Source organism: Papio anubis, chromosome 6 (genome assembly GCF_008728515.1).
Source record: "Papio anubis isolate 15944 chromosome 6, Panubis1.0, whole genome shotgun sequence".
NCBI classification, from domain to species: domain Eukaryota; kingdom Metazoa; phylum Chordata; class Mammalia; order Primates; family Cercopithecidae; genus Papio; species Papio anubis.
This window is the reverse complement of record NC_044981.1, coordinates 36,961,448-36,976,696: the sequence shown is the minus strand read 5'-3', so window position 1 is coordinate 36,976,696 and position 15,249 is coordinate 36,961,448. Positions and strand designations below refer to the sequence as shown.

Sequence of the window (15,249 nt, the reverse complement as noted above, 5' to 3'; positions counted from 1 at the left end):
CATCCTTATAGGAGAAACTAGAAGAGCATCAGGGACAGGGAGTGGTTTTTAGAAGCAGTACTAGCCTTGGAGAAGAGAGGCAGGAGGAAGTTTGTCTGACAGGTGTTAGGACCCAGGAGGCAAGGGTCAGGATAGATAGGATAAATGGGCGAGCCTCGCTTGGGTGATGTAACTTTGAGAGTTCTGCTCATGACTGCAGGGTCAACCAACTTTTTGTTGGGACCCTGGAGCTGAATGGCTTTCTTCTCTATCAACCCTCAGCTCAGCCCAGAAGTGCAGGAAAAGCAGAAGCTGGTTCCAGGCAAAGCAATGCTCCCAACTCCAAAGAGTTGAGGGTTGTTAGCCCTTTCCCAGAAAGCCTGACGCCCATGTCTTTAGTCCAGTGGCTGTACCAGTCACTTTTAACTGACTGACAGGTGCCCGGTGTTTAGCCCCGGAATTCTAAGGAAAAATAGGACAGAATAGCAAGCGAAACGGGTCTGATGGTACTCACCGCATAGCGGTATCCCAGATGAGCCCCGAAGATGTGTTCGTAGTTAGTTCCTGCTGGTGGGTTCATGGTCTTGCTGACTTCAAGAATGAAGCTGCGGACCTTTGCAGTGGGTGTTACAGCTCTTAAAGATGGCACAGACCCAAAGAATGAGTGGTAGCAAGGTTTATTGTGAAGAGCGAAAGGACAAAGCTTCCACAGCGTGGAAGGGGATCCAAGCGGGTTGACACTGCTGGCTGAGGTGGCCAGCTTTTATTCCCTATTGTCCCCTCCCTTTTTTCGTTTCTGTCCTATCAGAGTGCCCTTTTTTCAATCCTCCGTGCATTGGCTATTTTTAGAATCCTGCTGATAGGTGCATTTTACAGAGTGCTGATTGGTGCGTTTTACAGAGGGCTGATTGGTGCGATTTACAATCTTCTTGTAAGACAGAAAAATTCCCCAAGTCCCCATTCGACCCAGGAAGTCCAGCTGGCCTCACCTCTCACTCCCACCTCAACTTTCCTAGTAGCTGGGACTATTAGACATGTGCCTGGCTTGCTAGTGCATTTTTAAAAAAGTGTTTAGTAGGTTATATATCTCTGAATCTTATTTCAGAATAGTAGGACGGTGTAATAAAATATTTGTTATAAAAAGTAGGTGTTGGGTCTAATAGCATGGATGGCCATTGTATAAGTAAAAGTCCAAACATGGCACAACTGGCTTCTCTGCTCAGGGTCTTACTAGGCTGAAATCAAAGTGTCAGGAGGTCTGTAATCTCATCTGAGGCTCAGGGTCCTCTATTTAGCTCAGTGGTTGGTAGCAGAATTGGGTTCTTGTGATTATACAACTGAAATCCTCCTATTCTTGCTGGCTGTTGCTTTCAGCTGGAGGTTGCTTTCAGCTCCTAGAGGCCGCCCCCAAGTCCTAGCCGATGGGTCTCTTACAACATGGCAGCTTGCTTCTTCAGGGCTAGTTGGAAAATCTCCCTCCAATCAGCTATAAGACTCTTATGTAAAGTTATTGGAGTAACTATCCTGTCATATTTCCAGGTCCTGTCCACTCTCAAGGGGAGAGGATTATATAGGTGTATGAACCAGGGAGCAGGGATCTTGGGAGCCATCTTACATTTCTGCCTGCCACAGCCAATATTATCCTATCCTCATATCTGTAACTCTTCACTGTCAGTGAAGTTCAGTTATTTGAAAAAGGACCGCAATAATTACCTTAAGCATTCACACAGGTATTGAGTACCTACTCTCTATACCAGGTACTTTTCTAGGCACTGAGGTGAATAAGGCAGAATCCTTGCTCTCCTGGAGGTTATCTTCTAGGGCTAAGAGCAGTGAAGAAAGTCAAACGGAATAGAAGGTTAGAAACGGTAAAGGAGTGAAGGGAGTAGTAGGGTATGTAGGGTGGTTAGGGAACCAAGACCTGAATGGTGAGTGGCCAGTAGTGTGAAGCTTTGGGAACAAAACATTCTGGTAGAGGGAAGGTAATGATAAGGATCCTAAGTCAGTAATAAGCTTTGACTGTGTTTAAGGAACAGTAAGGCCAGTGTGGCTGGAGCAGAATGTGCCAGGAGAGGAGCTGGAGATGAGTTCGGGGAGGTGGTTGGGTTGCAGAGCTGTAGATCTTGGTGGAGTGTGATTTTTATTCAGCATGAGATAGGAAGGCATTGAAGGGTTTTAAGCAATGGAGTGACTGATCTGGTTTATATTTTCAAAAGATTTATTTGGAGAAATGGCATGTAAGGGTGGAAATGTATAAATACAAAGAGATACAGTTTGAAGGAAAAGAATATCCTTCTAAGTACAGATGACAAGAGCGCTGGCTAGAGTGGGATCAAGGAAGGCTTCCTGAGGAAATGGCACCTGAGTTGCACTTGGATGATGGAAGGTGAAAAGAGGAAGCGTGGTCCCAACAAGGGATCAGCTTATGCCAAAGCCCTGTGGCATAAGGGAACATGTCAGTGCTAGGGAACATCAGGGGGAATGATTAGTTAGGCAGGGCCCAGATTCCATAGGCCTTGAAGGCCCAGTTAAATGTTTTTTTCTGTGGTTCTTTTACGGTGAGAGCCTTGGGATATCACTGAAGGGTTTTAAATAGCGACAGGAGTACTGGAAGAAGAGGATGAGGGAAATGGTTTATACTTAGTTTTGTAATTTGAGAAGTTCTTTCTGGTTGCTGCATGGAGGACAGTTTGGAGGAAGGTCTGAGTGGAAAGCGGGAGATCACTTAGGAGCTATGTGAGGGTCCGAGTGAGAGGCGAAGGTGGAGTGAACTAGAATGGTAGCGTGGAAGTTGCAAAGAAGTAAATTGGTTTGAAAGCTATCTTAGGAGGTAAAAACAAAAGACTTGCTGATGGATTAGGTTGGAAGGTGAGATCCAAGGCGGTGTCTTTCTGGCTTCCACAGCTGGATTCACTGAGCTAGGGAACATTGCATAAGGACAGGCTTTCATCAGGGAGGGGCATAGAGAGTGTGAATTGAGTTTTAAGGTACCTTTGAGAAAAGTAGGTGCAAATGTAAAGTAGGCAGTGGTAACATAGGAGTCTGGAATTTGGAAAAGAGATCTGTTAATATCTGTATGACCTCTTTTGTTAGTTTTGAGGTCTTAAATATATTTGCCAGTCACTGTAAGGTGCTGGGGATGTAAAGAGGAGTAAGATGTTATTCAGCATTTGTTGAGTGCCTACAGTCTCTATGTTCTGGCTATTGTCCTCTGGGAGCTTACTAACCAACAAGACAGGTCAGTAACAAAATCACAGCAAGGTATGACGGGGGCAGCGATAGGGGGAACAGAATCTGACTGAAGAGGTGACCTCGATTGGCAGCATCAGTGAAGGCTTCTGCTGAAGGGCTTGAAGCCTGTTCTGAGCCTTGAAAGAGACAGAATTAGCCAGACAAGGAGAATACAAGAAGTTCCAATAGTAAAAGGCCTGGAGGTATGAGAGGAGAGACTTGACAACTCAGAAGAGCCAGCAGCTCCATATCCCTGGCTCTCACTAACCGGGGAACAAGGTGAATAAGCAGGAGGGCTCCTCACCAGCAAAGTCTGCTTAAGTTGGATGTTTTTATGGTGGTAAGGGTTGTGGTGAGACTTGACATAGCTGTTTGGAAGGAGAGAAAAGAATATTCATAGCTGGAAGGGACTTCAGAGAACTTTTAGCCCTGTCTTCTCGTTTACAAATGAGATTACCAAAAGCCAGAGAGGACAGCTGATTTGCTGATAGGAAAGGCAGGGCCCACATCTCTCAGAGTCCAGATCGAGGTTCCTTACATTGCTACAGGAACGTCAGTACCCCTTAACCGTGTATTCCCAGGCTCCCTCTGACATTTTTATACTGAAACAAAATGTGCAGGAAATACACAGAATGCTGTCATTGAGTAATGCATGTGTCCATATGGGCCATATATATATATGCTGTCATTGAGTAATGCATGTGTATATATAGGCCAAATATATATACATACATATATATATATATATATATATTTTTTTTAAATAAGAGTCTCACTCTGTCGCCCAGGTTGGAGTGTGGCATGATCTTGGCTCACTGTGGCCTCCACCTCCTGCAATTCTTATGCCTCAGCCTCCCGAGTAGCTGGGATTACAGGGTTCCACCACCATGCCCAGCTAATTTTTTTATTTTTAGTAGAGACGGGCTTTCACCATGTTGGCCAAGCTGGTCTCAAACTCCTGACCTTAGGTGATCCACCTGCCTTGGCCTGCCAAAGTTCTGGGATTACAAGTGTGAGTCACCATGCCCGGCCTGAGATTTTAATTCTGACAGTATGACTTTGGATACCCTTTATTGGCTTTCCTAAGGCAATCTCTAAAGCAGCACTGTCAAACAGCACTATAATGTGAGATACAAATGCAAGCCTTGTATGTAATTTTAAAACTTCTAATAGCTACTCTGATGAAAAAAGTAGAAAAGACCAGTTCAAATTCATTTAATATATTTTATGAAGACTAATATATCTAAAATAATACCATTTCAACAACGGCTCAATAAAAACATGTTTTTTTTGTAATTCTTTGAAATACAATTTATATTTTACACTTACAGCTTGTGTCAATTTGGACCTACTATATTTCAAGTGCTCAGTAGCCACATGTGGCAAGTGGCCATCATTGTGGCCATTGCAGCTCCAAAGGGACAGGAGAGTTCATGGAAAGTAGGCACTGCATTCTACTGCCTCATGAGCCCAAGAAAGCAAACCTTGCTGAAAATCAGCAGCTAAGGCAATTGAAAGGGAAGAAGGTAAGAGTAGTAATTCTTGGGTCTGATACAATGAATGCCCCTAGGCCCCTTCATGTCAGTCTTGAAGGGGACTTGGGGGTGGGGAGAGTGTGGAGAATGGAAAAGAGTTTGCCCTTTTATTGCCAGGAAGCTAGTAAGTTATTTTTTTTTCTTTCTAAATTGAGACTGCATTTCCCCACATTGTTACTCATCATGGTTAATTTCCATAGTACTCCATTCCTTAAGTCATCTTGGGAATAAATAGACATTTGTAGGCTGGCCATTAGATAGTGCAACGTTGTTTCTAAGGAAAAGACTTACGAATTCAAAGGCTTATATATAAGTTGTTTTTGGAATGTCATCATTTTTGATTGCCAAGGGAGTGTTTGGAGAAGGAATCACAGTTATCTTTTGCCTATGATCTCTAACTTACAGCACAAGAGAAGGATACTAAACTTTGTTAGTTGGTATCTGGGTATTACCTGCTCTTTATTCCACTGTGGCTAGGCTGGGCTTGGCTCAGAATAGGCCTTTACCAATTGTTGGCTTGAATATTAGTTGAAGAGCAGACATTCGTGAAACACAGCTATGTGAATCATTTATTTCATGAGCTTCCATTCTTAAACACTTGCTTTTCATAGGTCCTACCCAGTATAACCAAACTAACAAACTGAGTAACGTAGAAGTGTAGGAAGAACAGAGTCCTGGCCTCCCGTGTTCTGAAAATGCACACCTATGCACTGTCTAGAAATGCCTGACCATGAGTTTTATATTTTTGTGAATGGAAAAATTGAATAGTGATATGTAGAGATTTTATGGTGTTGATTCTCAGGATAATAACATTGTTAAGGTTTGTTTATATTCCATTCAAAGTATTTATAGACTTGACAGTTGAAAAAAAAAACAAACCTAAATCACTAGAGACTTTGAGAGCAAACACCAAGAAAGGTGCAGTATGATAATTAAGTGGTTTTGTAAGTTTAAATATATTTGGAAAGAAATGAGAAACATACAAAGTGTGATAAGGGAGTATAACCTTGGTTAGTAAAGTAGAAATGAGGAAACCAAATACCCACTGAACACAAAGGGAATGGAGAACTTCCTAATGAAAATATTTGATTATAAATAGTTGAGAGATATTTTTAATCTCTCATTTTATTTTATTTTAAATAAATAAAATATATTTTAAAATCAATTCCTGAGACTCACATGGAGTCTCACATTTGTGTTTAATGTCATACTTGTTTATTACATCCTTGTGGGACACCAGGAAGAAAGACCTAGTCACTGCCCTCCAGGATTTGCATTTGGACACATATTTAGCTAATTCTAAAAAGTCTCTTGTTAACTAAAATTCTGTCCGCATCAGTGTTTGCTCATGTCTCATTGCACTGTTTCTTGGCACAAGTAGGAGGTCATCTATATTTTTAAGAAAATACATTTTAAAAAATGCATCCTTTTGATAAATCTCTTTTAATAATTTCCACTGTTTAAATTTTTCAAAATGTCTTTTATGTAAAAGAGAAATCCATTCTTATTCTAAAAGAAGGAAACACTTGAGAAATACGTTAAGTTTAATCATAAAACTTCCCAATCATTCCCTATCTTCCTACATTCCCAGTTCCCTCTCTGGAGGTTACTGCTGTAAGCAGTATGATGTGTGTGCTTGGAGTTTTTTTTTCTGTGTATGTTTATTTAATAAATATTTGGGTACCTTCTAGATGCCACGCATGTACATATACATATATGTATTTAGACGCACATATATCCTCACATGTATTTCATATATTTAAATAAATGGATCCTATTGTACGAGGTCTGCTTGCTTATGTCACTTACCATGCTTTGGCGCTGAAGTCAGAACATATAGATCTATTCCATTCTTATTGATGGCTATATTGTATAGATGCACTGTAATATATTTTCCATTCACTGTATTGATGGACGTTTAGTCTCCCCAGCTTTTTGCAGTTACAAGCAATGCTGTAATTAATAACCTTATACATTTCTAGAAGCACAATTGCTGGGCCATAGGAAATGTATATTTAAAATTTTGATAGACTGCCAAACTGACCTCCAAAAAGCTGAACCAGTTTATACTTACAACAGTATACGAGAACATTATTTTCTACATACATGATTTTGTTAGTTTTAGAGCTGGAAGGACTACAGAATGTGGCCTAACTTCCCTTTCCCTCTTTCAAGGGACTTAAAATGATCTGCCCAGATCTTACCCCCACAGAACTATGAGCACTTCTCCATTTCTGATCTTTGTTTCTATGAAGACATTGTAGTTTAAGCACATTTTATATTGCAAGGTTCTACGACAGTGTTTATTTGTTTCTGTCTCTTCTCTGTTGTTACTCAAAACAAACTTCCTTTTCAGTCTCACATTTTCCATTAGTGCCACTGAGTGTCTCCTCCCCTTGCTGTGTTGTCTGCATGGAACATCTTTCATTTAATATCCTTAAAAAGCTACCTTCTTTAATTACTTAAATCTCATTTTATCCACAGGGCGTATGGGTTACTTTAGATTTACCCTGGCTACAGCAAAGAGAGTATTTTATGAATCTTGTTTCGTCATCAGCGGCTGATTCCTGTTTGCCAAGTAAAACATAAGCATCTTCGTTTATATACACTCCGAGAAGCTGGCATTTGTCTGTTACAACATTTCTGCTGGCATTTGTCTTTTACAACATTTCTGCTACAATTTGTCTGCTATAATTTGTCTGCTTTATATTTGTCAAATAATGTGATGCCATTTCAACTAATGAAGTCTAGCAACATTTAAAAAATTTGTTAACAACAATTCATTTTTTTCTTTTAGAAATGACCTTCAGAAAGTATTCTGCTTATAAAGTGTAAATAGTTTCTCTTCTTCTTGTGTCAGTGTATTTATTTGTAAGGTACCTGCATTGTAAGCTTCTGTTACAAAGGCATAGTTCCAATATCTTCTTTTGATGGGCTATGAGAATTTGTGTCAGTGACATCCTAAGTTGGTACTTTAGCTGAGTTGGTCACATAGCAGTATTATGACTTTAGGTAAGGAATCAACTGATGAAATTCTAAGGAACAGAGATCAGCTTTGATGCATATTTCAATCATGATAAAAGAAAGAGAATTCAATATTAGATGTGAATTAAATTTGCTCCATGAATGTTGTTCAAAACTGAGGATAGCAGTCTAATCATAAGCTCATCAATTATTCATTGGTGTCTTGAGGGTATTAGTGCACAGAATACAGAAGAACCATCCACTACCCTTTAGAGTTTTTGTTCTCAGAAGGAAAAAAAAATTCTCTTTTTTTTAAATTGGGTTTTATTCTCCCACACTGTAGGTGAAGTGTATGTACACATAGAAGAAGGTGAAAGGCAGGCCACATATTTGCTTATTCATGGGGGTTTGTGGAAGTATGGTGGTAAAATTAAATTTGAAATATTAAAGGCTGGCAGTTTTATAGGAAAAGTCTATTTTCCTAATATTAGGAGAGACATGGACTTCTTGGACTTAAACTCTTTTTTTTGAGATAAGGGCTTGCCCTGTCACCCAGGCTGGAGTGCAGTGGCGTGATTATGGCTCACTGCAGCCTTGACTTCCAAGGCTCATATGAATCTCCTGCCTCAGCCTCCAGTGTAGCTGGGACCACAGGTGTGCGCTACCATGCCTGGCTAATTTTTTGTTTGTTTTGAAGAGATGAGGTTTCACTTTGTTTCCCAGGCTGTAAACTCTTTTTGCCTAAGCTTTTTTTGTTCCTAAAATGAAGTTGTTGGCTTGAGTTGTGCCTGTTCCTTCCTTTATTCTTACATACACACTATAGATTTGGATTTGGAAGAATTCTTGGTCAATTCAGTGGCCCCTTAGCTCAGCCAGTATCAATGGCTGTAGTTTTTGGACAGTAACTCCTAGACTGCATGGGGATACCTGTTTCTGAGTTTCTTTTTCTTCTGCTGCTGCTTTTTAAAAAATCACAGTAGAGAGTGTTATGTTGGAGTTAGAATAAAGTTAATGTTCATAAAACAAATGGGGAAGAGGTTATATGGGGCAAAAAGAGCAAAACACTAGTATAATTTGTGGAACATTTCCTTTAGATTATGTTCTAGAATGGCACAGATAAACTTATAAATCAAGATTTTATTTTGTACAGATTTCTCAGAGTTGATCTTTTTTATTTTACAATTCCACAGAAAATAGCCAAGATACCAGGTTTAACCAACAGTAGTCAAAGTATGCATAGTAGAACATTTTTATAACATTGTACAAATGAAAAGCCAATTTCCTTTACACAGACAATAATGCAAATGTTCACAGTAGCTTTGCTACAAAGAAATTAAAGTGCTGCAATTGATGATTCCACTGCTTTAATGGGAGTTCATGCTATAATAACCTTTATTAATTAGGAAAATATCATATAATTTAAATCTGAGCAAGAATATTACAGACCCATAAGTTGCCACTGAAGAAATTAAACAGAAATGGCTTGTCTTGTATTTTCAAATATTATTACAACTAATAACCTCTGCACTCATCATGACTTTTTCATTGCTTTTTGGCTCTAGGTGCATATATTTTTCTGCTCCCTGAATACAGATCATGCAGTTTTCAATGGCTTGGGACCAACAAGGCTGAGAGTATGGAAAAGGATAGTTATGTAATCTCTGAGATCCATAAGTGATACCAACTTCTTAGAGTTGCAGTCTATGACTTGTCATTCCTAAAAGTCATCTTATCTTATTTTATGGGAGATTGCCTTATAGGAAGTCACATACTAGAGCAAATGAGAAGTAAGAGACTGAGGGGAAAGTTTGGTGGCTGAATGAGGTAGGTTATAGGTAAACATTTGGAAGTTAGATTATGAAATCTGGTAAGTTTTTGTACCTGATCCTTTCTGAAGGGAAGGAAGAAGAAGAAGAAAGCTTCAGGATTTGGGGGAATTTAAAATCAGAATGAAGCTCAGTGGGGTCATTTGATACTTATTTTATTGGAAGATGCCTGATTTGAATGATTTTGTTTGTTTTTTCATAGTTACTTGGGAAAGGTTGTTTTAATAAGAGGTTGAATCCAGAGAGACTGGAGAGTGCTTGAATTGAATACAAAATAAAAATAACTTGGCAAATTATAAATTGGGCCTTTTTTTTTTTGCCTTGGGAGTCTTGATATTTTGTGATTAAATAATAAATAATAAAGGAGTAGCTTCTCCCAGCCACCACAGAGTTAGTTATTATACAAAGTGAGCCTGGAGCATTTCATAGTCTAGAAGAACATTTCTCAAAAGATGGCCCAAGGCTACTGGTCCAAAACATATTGGCAAATAGGAGGAAATATCAGTCTTTCATTTATGTATATCCTTTGGCAACTTACTGATAACCAGTCAAGTGAAGCATTAAGAGTATGCAAAATGTGGCATACAGAAACCCACATTAGCATAATACTACAGTTTACAAAGGCTTCTAATTTAAGTTTTCTACTAAGAGGTTTGGATACTATGCAATGCATAACAACTTTGCAAAGCTCCACATATGAACATATGAACATGCATAAGGTAGAATTACTTTACATTTTAGAAAGACATATATCATCAGTATATGTTGAGTTGAGCTTTTCATTGGTTTCCATTCTTAATTTTTTGTTATAAATTACTGTTTAGTCTTTATTTAAATTTCTTATAGGTTGTTCACTTAACCCTGTAGTATATAGTGATGCATGTTTGTATCAATAGTATTCTTATTTTGTAACTTTTAAGTAACTAGATTGTACATTGCAGTTCCAATGTGAATTATTCTCTTTGTATTAGCAAAGCACATGTATGTATAATCTTCCCAAAGAGAACTGAAAAATAGCATTTCATTCTTATCACCCTTGGCATGTTTTACCTGATCTGAAGATGGTATGTTAAAGTTTGACAACTGCTCCTCTGAGGATTTAGCTGGCAGGTCTAGAAGTCAGAGTCAGAATCATTTCTGGTATCTTACATTCACTTAGCAAGGTCTTATAAGTTCAGGACCTTGACAAACCCTTTCTGAATCTGCTACTTATTGGGTATGTGCTTTGACAAGTTACCTAATCTTGCCTGTGTCTCAATTTCCTGTTTGTAAAATGGAAATTTTAAAAGTACCTACCTAATTCAATTCTTTGAATATTTAATAAGATGATATATGTAAAATGCTAGGACTGTCTGGCTTATAAGCAAGTCTTCAATAAATAGTAGCCATTATTGTTAGATGAGAAGTACTTTCAGTGTCCCTACTGTAAAATGGTTAATTTGTTACCAGATTCTAATTTGGTTTTAAGCTTGTTTTCAGATTAAAACATCCAATGAATATATATTTAGTCAACAAATATTTTAATGCTTTTTGTGTGGAGGTTCATTGTTAATTATATTGTGTGTTTCAAATGATTTATTTAATCATTTAAAATAATCAAGGGTCACTTTCTTATAAAATCTTTACTGCTAGTAAGTAGTAAAGTTGTCATATTGGCCATTTTCTTATTATTTGCTGTGTTGACAATGTTATATTATCTTCAATCAGTGGTTTCATTGTGGGAACTTTTTTTATTTTTTAAGACAGGGTGTATTAGGGTTCTCTAGAGGGACAGGATTAATAGCGTAGATGTGTATATGAAGAGTTTATTAAGGAGTATTGACTCACACGATCACAAGGTAAAGTCCCACAATAGGTCCTCTGCAAGCTGAGGAACAAGGAAGCCAGTCCGAGTCTCAAAACTTCAGAAGTAGGGAACCCGACAGTGCAGCCTTCAGTCTGTGGCCAAAGGCCCCAGAGCCCCTGACAAACTACTGGTGTAGGTTCAAGAGTCCAAAAGCTGAAGAACTTGGGGTCTGATGTTCGAAGGCAGGAAGCATCCAGCATGGGAGAAAGATGGAGGCCAGAAGACTCAGCAAGTCGGCTGTTTCCCTTCCTGCGTTTATGCTGGCAGCTGATTAGATGGTGCCCACCCAGATTGAGGGTGGGTCTGCCTCTCTTGTCCACTGACTCAAATGTTAATCTCCTTTGGCAACACCCTCACAGACACACCCAGGAACAATACTTTGCTTCTTTCAATCCAATCAAATTGACACCCGATATTAACCATCACACAGGGTCTTGCTTTGTCACCCAGGCTGGAGTGCAGTGGCATGAACATGGCTCACTGCTGCCTCAACCTCTTGGGCTCAAGCAATCCTCCTGCTTCAGCCTCCCTAGTAGCTGGGACCGCAGGTGCACACCACCATGCCACGCTAACTTAAAAACAAAAAGTTTTATAGAGAAGGGGTCTCGCCATGTTGCCCAGATTATGGGAACCTTTTTATAATTCACTTCTCATTTTGTGAGAGAGAATTTTTAATTAAAACTAGATAACATTTGGAAATTTCACTTAAGCAAGCACATGTTAACTTAATACCATGCACAAGTAAGGATACTACCTTCAGCCCTGCCTCTTTGTGGAATTCCCACTCTTCTCTCAAGTCACCTATTTATTTTGTGACACAAATGACTGTTTTTGACATGTAGATCATGAGAAGGAGGCAGTGCCGTCCACTTACTAAGAATTAGTAAAGCTGGCCGGGTACGGTGGCTCACGCCTGTAATCCCAAGCACTTTGGGAGGCTGAGGTGGGCAGATCACCTGAGGTCAGGAGTTTGAGACCAGCCTGGCCAACATGGTGAAATCCTGTCTCTACTAAAAATACAAAAATTAACCAGGCATAGTGGTGTGCGCCTGTAATCCCAGTTACTTGGGAGGCTGAGGTAGGAGAATCACTTGAACCCAGGAAGTGGAGGTTGCATTGAGCCGAGATCACGCCACTGCACTCCAGCCTGGGTGACAGAGCAAGACTCCCTTTCAGAAAAAAAAAAAAAAAGAATTAGCACAGCTGATTTTTAGTCTCATTTTTCTAGGTTAAAAATTAATATCAATCCAGGCATGGTTGTGTGCACCTGTAGTCCCAGCTACTTGAGAGGCTAAGGCGGGAAAAGCACTTGAGCCTGAGTCTAGCCTGGGCAACATAGCATGACCTCATGTCTAAAATACATACATACAAACACACCAGTATAAATGTTAATATTTTCTTTCCAAATTCCTGTGGTTTGTATTGCAGTCTCCCTGGAATATGAGCAGCGCACTTGGGAGAGCACATAGCCAGTTATTTGGATATTAATCCTTACTCTTATATAAGAATATAACTGATAATTTTCTGAGTTCTGTTCATTTAGTATTCTATTTAGCATCTTTGTGGTGGTTTTGGTATGGTACTTACGGAAATATTTGACTTTCTAAATCTCATAAAATCATGGCCTGGCCTATGAGTTTTAGAATTTACATTACTTGTTATCTAGTCCTACTTTCCTTAGTAGAAAATGAGTTCTTCAAAAGTAGAGACTTCCATTAATCTTTGTGTTTCTGTCGCCTAGCACTGAGCCTGTATTGTAGAGAGAGCTCAATAAATCTTTAATTGAATGAATTATATACATATTCAGAAACTAGTTTGGCCATTGGCAAAGAAGTGGAGAATCAATGTGGTAACTGGAAACTGGAATTACATGCATGCTCAATAAAATAATCTTGTCAAATATGTTTTATGATACCATTCTTTAGTGGTCAAACCTGAGCATGTTTATAAACATTTATTTGCAAACATAAAATTACAGAAATGACGAGACTTTGGACACTCAAGTCTTTCCCAGAGGAAAAGGTATGTCAGCAATCCTGTCATGTGAACTCCAGTCATGTTCTTACATAGCACTTTACGAACTGGAGGATAATTCTCTTCTGCAAGGTTTAGAATTGGGTCTGCAAAATATCTGAGTCAAGGTTACCTCTAGCAGCATGGTCAGTCTTCACCTGTTTCTGTAGACTTTTGGATGACAAGGGTAGAGTATATATCAAGAGAAGTGAGTATCCTTCCTGTGAGAAGTAGAATGTGAATTTTTTTTTTTTTTTGGAGAGTGTTTAAGATGCAGACAGGACATCATTTATCTCCCCAAGCGATATTAATTTAAAGTTTAAGGAATACTCCTTCAAATTACATACCACATGGGTACCAAGAGCAGAAAGAAATTGCTAAACCATATGCTTGTAAATGCCATCTCTTTCCTCAAGAGAAAGATCATTTATATTTTGCAATTAAAGAGCAGAAGGTCTTTTTTCCCATAAAGGCTTTTCAGTCAGGAAATACACCAGGCAGAGAGGGCTTCCCAGGGGAGATTCATACAGTGTTCAAGGACTCTTTGGCATCTCCACCTTGTGGAACTTTGCTCTTTGACTATTTCCTGATTAAACAGTGGAGAATAAACTTTAATTCTAAAAAAATGTAGTTAGCCCTGGTTAAAGTAAAGTTTGTAAACAGTTGTATAAGTGAGCTTTAAGTAAATAAATCGATGTTTGGGTCAACTTGTTTTTTTCCCCCTTAAGGGGCAATTATAACGTTACAGCACTGTGAACTACATATGGTACTCTCAGTTTATTGATGGACATTGTTTATTACTTTGGTTAGAACAAATGGGTGTTGGTTTCTTACTGCATAATAAGCAGGCAATAACCCTCAGGATTTTAGTACTGCTGCTTAAGTCATTTTTGATTTTTAATGCATTTGAATTCATGAAAGTTAACTAGCCAAGAAAAATAGTATAGTTTCTATACCACCATCCCTGGTAAATAAATTCATATGAGGTCCCAGAATCCAAAACTATTAATTGTGTATGGTACCATGAAAGGTACCATTTCCTGGTTGAGATATTCCTGTCCTCTCTCAGTGTAAGTCCTTCTTCCCCCTGCCTTTCCTACTGTTCTTACCCCCATCTTGAAGGAACAGTTTGAGTGAATAGATTACCCTTGCCCTATGCTGTGAGGATCAGCAAGTTTAGACTCCAGGACAGTCAATAGGGGCAAACTGAAGAACACTTTGCATCTGGAAAAATCTGCCTTAAGTCTAGAAAGAGTCAGACGGAAGCTCTCTTAGGTGAAGATCTTTAGTTGGGAAATATCAGATGCAGTGTCCTAGTAGGCCATGCTCCCCAGGTATCTGATTTACCTGTCTTAGTGTAATGAACTTTTTTTTGCCTTGCTGGTTTTAGTGTAATGAACTTTATGTCCTTGCCTTCAAGTTGTTAATTAATTTTTCTCTGCGGAGATAATACATAGCCCCTCTGCTTGCCATTTCTGTCTTAGTCACTAAATCAAGTTCTATTGCTATGGCAAATCCAAACACTTGTTATCTCATACACAAAGCAATTTATTTTGTAATTTTGTGGCCAAACTTACTGAAATATTTGTTTATAGTTTTACTACAAATAAACATTATAACATTTGTAAACATTACAGAAGTATGTAGCGCACTATGCAAAATTTTCCCACAGCCCCAGTCTAGTGACTTAACCGTTGGTTAACAATTTGATGTATATTCTGGCATTTTCAGTGTATTTTTTTAAACAAGATATTTCACTATACTATTGTTTTATAGATTGTCTTTTGTATGTAAATACACATGCTTAAGATTTTTTTCAGTTCATTAGTATCTAACTTTATTCTTTTTAAATCAT

At 38.7% G+C, this 15,249-nt stretch overlaps 1 protein-coding gene across 5 annotated transcripts in view; it reads left to right on the top strand.

Annotated features, from left to right (window-relative positions):
• Positions 1 to 15,249, top strand: part of BTBD9 (BTB domain containing 9) — a 480,044-nt gene that overhangs the window by 24,667 nt on the left and 440,128 nt on the right. The window lies entirely within an intron of this gene.